The following is a 4784-nucleotide window of genomic DNA, read 5'->3' on the forward strand; positions in this document are numbered from 1 at the left end:
CTGCGTCTGGAGTATGGACAGTTCACTCCTGTCTAGCCCACTGCCTGGTCATGGCCAAGCTCCCTGTGTCCCTGTGTCCTGCTGCTGTCCTAGCAACCAGTTGTCAGACATTGAGGAGGATGCGCTGGGGATGCAAGGAGCCGCTTGAGTGTAGAATTCTTAAAGGGGACTCAGGCCTTTGACAAGTGTTTGGAATTGGGGGTAAGGGAGGGGGACAACATGTCATAGTGCCCTCCTCTGCTTTTTGTTCAACCCCCAGGCTCCAGGTGAACCAAGGCTGTTATGTTTTTATTTTATTTTTTAAAATATATTTTATTGATTTTTTACAGAGAGGAAGGGAGAGAGATAGAGAGCTAGAAACATCGATGAGAGAGAAACATTGATCAGCTGCCTCCTGCACACCCCCTACTGGGGATGTGCCTGCAACCAAGGTACATGCCCATGACCGGAATTGAACCTGGGACCTTTCAGTCCGCAGGCCGACACTCTATCCACTGAGCCAAACCGGTTATGGCTTGTTTTTATTTTTTTAAAAAATATTTTTTTGTATTGATTTCAGAGAGAGGAAGGGAGAAAAACATCACTGATGAGAGAGAATCGTTGATCAGCTGCCTCCTGCATGCCCCCTACTGGGGATTGAGTCTGAAACCCGGGCATGTGCCCTGACCAATCACTCTGGCAACCTTTCAGGGCACAGGACTATGCCCAACCAACTGAGCCACACTGGCCACGGTGAGCCCAGGCTGTTTAGTTTCCTCCAGTTCAGGAGAAGAGGGAGGCACTGCCTTCAGGTCGAGCATCAAAGACATAGGAAAGAGGCCATGCCTTGGACACAGATGTTGTCACCAATCCCTGTGGGTCAAGGACTTGAAATCAGGATCCTTCTGTCCATTGTTGCTCACGCCAGTAGAACAAAACCGTGTTCAGTAAAGCAGATCAGAAACTTTATTCTTTGGCCCAGGAATGGAGAAGGATGACCTTGTGCTCTAAAGATGCCTTCTTCCTGATTCTGGGGACTTAGGAAAGTCTTAAAGGGTTTGAGGGGGAGTTAGGAAGTCTCAGGGGCAGAGATTTCTGAGAAAATGGAGTTCCCAGATTTCGAAGGGAGCATGCGCTGTCCCCAAACATGCTTGGAACATGCCTCGCCATACACCACGTCTCATTTTAATGTTAAATCTACCCCCTGGGTGTGATTTTTTTAGTATGCTAATGAAATTTCCTCAAAGGGTCCTTTGGAAAGGGGTTTCAGAATCCATCTTGGATCTTTCTGGAGCAAACCGGTTTCTTAGTTGTGGTCCTTGGGTTTCTTATCTGGTTCCTGGTGGCAGGCTTAGCTAGCCTCCTTGGAATTGCTGTCTTCTCTTGACAAGTTCAACCTGCTTATGTCAGAGGATATGTTGGGGAGAATACACGAAAATTAATGGAAGTTTAAAATTACTAATATGGTGGCACAACCCAACGACAATGCCAGACAGGAATAAGGGGGCTCAGGAGACCAGAGCTGATAGCAGGCTCTGGCCAGGTAGCTTAGTTGGTTAGAGCATAGTTAGGATATGCAAAGGTTTCGGGTTTGACCACTGGTAAGGGTACATACAAGAATCAACTTATGAGCCCTAGCTGGTTTGGCTCAGTGGATAGAGTGTCAGCCTGCAGACTAAAGGGTCACGGGTTTGGCTCTGGTCAAGGGCACAAGCCCGGGTTGTGGGCTCGATCCCTAGCGTGGGGCGTGCAGGAGGCAGCCAATCATTATGAGATGTTTCTCTCTCTCTCTCTCTCTCTCTCTCTCTCTCTCTCTCTCTCTCTCCCTCCCTCCCTCCCTCCCTCCCTCCCTCCTCCCTCCCTCTCCCTCTCCCTTCCTCTCTGAAATCAATAAAAATATATATTTTTTACAAAAGAATCAACTAATGAACGCATAAATAAGTGGAACAACAAATCGATGTCTCTCTCTCTCTCTCTCTCTCAAGTCAATAAATAAATATTTTTTAAAAAGAAAACACATTTAAAAAAGAAAAGAGCCGGTAACAGCTGTGGTATTTATGGAGCACTCATTGTGTGCCAGTCATGGTGCTGAACACTCCATGTGCATGAACTCACTTCATCCCCGTTGCAATGAAGTAAATCCACACTAGTCTACCCATTTTAGAAATGGGAAAACTGAGACACAGAGAGATTCAGTAAATTGTTCTAGGTCACACAATATGAGGTTCTACCCAGACAGTTTGGCTCCTTGGCCAAGCTCTTAGCCATTATGCTAGACTACTGAGGAGGGATTTCGCCACATCTGTCTCATCCTTCCCCCACCCCCTGCCCTCCAGTCCCTAATGCTAGAGCCCTGGGAGCTGCCCTCTGGGCCTGCAGGGTCCTACTGCCCAGGCAACCTGGGTCTAGGGCAGTGATGGCGAACCTATGACACGCGTGTCAGAGGTGACACGGGAACTCATTTTTTTTGGTTGATTTTTCTTTGTTAAAAGGCATTTAAATATATAAAATAAATACCAAAAATATAAGTCTTTGTTTTACTATGGTTGCAAATATCAAAAAATTTCTATATGTGACAAGGCACCAGAGTTAAGTTAGGGTTTTTCAAAATGCTGACACGCCGAGCTCAAAAGGTTCGCCATCCCTGGCTTAGGGGGAAGGAGGAATCTAATAGCCCCGCCACCGCCGTGCAGGACTTTACAATTAAAGAGACCTCCCACCTGCCTCAGCCCAGGGGGCGGCATCTTGGGCATCACCATTTGACAGAAAAACAGGCCTACGTTGGGCAAGGCCCAGAGCAGAACCACGGAGACTCCCCTTTGGGAGGTCCTCAGGCCCAGATGGACCCTCACACCCCTTCCCGCAGGTCTCCCTGCTGCTGCTATTTATTGGGTACCAATATCAGCAGGATCCCACTTCGATTGCTGTGTCAGTGCAACCTTCTGAAAGCCATAGTGTTTCCTGTCACATGTCCCTGATCCACCTGCCTGACTCCAGGCCCTCCCCTCAGAAGGATGAGGTTGCCTGGCCTTCTACCAGGGCCAGGACTGCAGCCCTGGGACAGACCAGGCCCCTTTTCTGGCAGCCCACACAACTTCCTTCTTATGGTTTCTTATTTTTTTAATCTCAAGGCTGGCCCTCAGCACCCTGACTCAGGACAGTTTCCACCTTGAGGGAGTAGAAGGGTCTTGGGGGAGCATTTAGGATCACCCTTTGGATAGTAGGAGGGGTGGGGGTCCACCTCCAAAGCCCATAGGCCATTATTGTTCCTGAGGGAGAAGTTCCTCTGAGAGCCCTGCTGAAGGAGCTGGGACCTTCCCAAGTGTCAATGTAAGAAATGTCCAAACCTATAGGGAATTTTTATGAGTTTATTTGAGCCAAAACTGATGCCGATTGCCGGAAAGCAAGATCTCAGATCTGGAGAAGGACAGTTTTGCAGTTTCTTTTGTGCCTTTGAAATGAAGGAGGGAAGTAAGGAAGATTATGTGAAGATGAGAGAAAGCAAGGTGGGGATAGGATGGCAGGACAGTTAATTATGTGCTCTCTTGAGGGTTAATACCCCCTCAGAGGGGGATTACTTCTGGCATTCCAACGGTGTGTTAACCTAGATGCACAAGAACAATGGACAGGGCTTGCTTAAAACCTTTCACTAAAGAAGTTATAGGCCTGGGCATGACTACCCACCATGACCTGCCCAGTTAGGAATTTATGATCAGATCACCCTGTGAGGTTACTTTCCATAGCACCCCCCTCCCCGCCTTTTTTAAATTGATTTCAGAGAGGAAGGGAGAGGGGAGGGAGAGAGAGATAGAAATATCAATAATGAAAGGGAATTATTGATTGGCTGCCTCTTGCACGCCCACTACTGGCAATCGAGCCTGCAACCTGGGCTTGTGCCCTTGACTGGAATCGAACCCGGGACCCTTCAGTCCACAGGCCAACACTCTATCCACTGAGCCAAACAGGCTAGGGCCCCTCCCCCCTTTTTTTTCTATCCACAAGGCTGGCCCTCAGCACCCTGACTCAGAACAGTTTCCACCCTAAGGGAGTAGAAGGGGCATGCAGGAGGCAGCGGATGAGGGGACTGGTGAGCAACTGTGCAGCACTTCAAGGCTTTGTGATGTCGGTGTGGCAGTGCCTCAGGCATCGGACTGCCTGATTTAGCAAATATTTGGGACATACTTATTTAAAAACGATTCTTTGTTTATCTGAAAACCAAATTTCACTAGGTGTCCGATGCTTTATCTGATGATCTACTTGAGTGCTCTGGGTAACCTAGCATGCCTAAGCAAGCCTGAGATGGTGTGTGGCTGTGGGGGACTGTGACAGGACATCAGAGATGGTCTGTGGCTGTGACAGAGTCACCAGGAGTGAGGATGTGGGTAACTGACTGTGTATCTCTCTGTGACTCTCTCAGGCTCTAGCAGTGCTCCCTCAAGGCAGCGTTAGGGCTGTGGGCTGTTTGCTGAGGGAGGCCCAGCAGGGGTAGGAGGCCCGCCCTGGGCAAACACTTAGGTCCGGCTCCAGAAGGGACTGGATGCAGAGCCTGCGGCCACCAGATTGTAAAGGACATGTCCTCCTCAAGGCCAAGACAGCCCTGGGGGCCTTAGAGTACTCTGCCCTGGGCCTTTCAGAGAGGCCTCTGGAACCACCTCTCTACTCTGCTACTTCCTGGTGACATCACACAGGTCATTGCACAATCTTCTAGAACAGTGCCCCCAGAATACTGCCTTGTTGCCCTAGGCAACCTGGAAAATTTCTCCACCCAAACTGGCAGGCCCAGTTACCCTGAGGAGGTGGTGAGG

Source organism: Myotis daubentonii, chromosome 9, assembly GCF_963259705.1.
Source record: "Myotis daubentonii chromosome 9, mMyoDau2.1, whole genome shotgun sequence".
Classification (NCBI taxonomy): Eukaryota; Metazoa; Chordata; class Mammalia; order Chiroptera; family Vespertilionidae; genus Myotis; species Myotis daubentonii.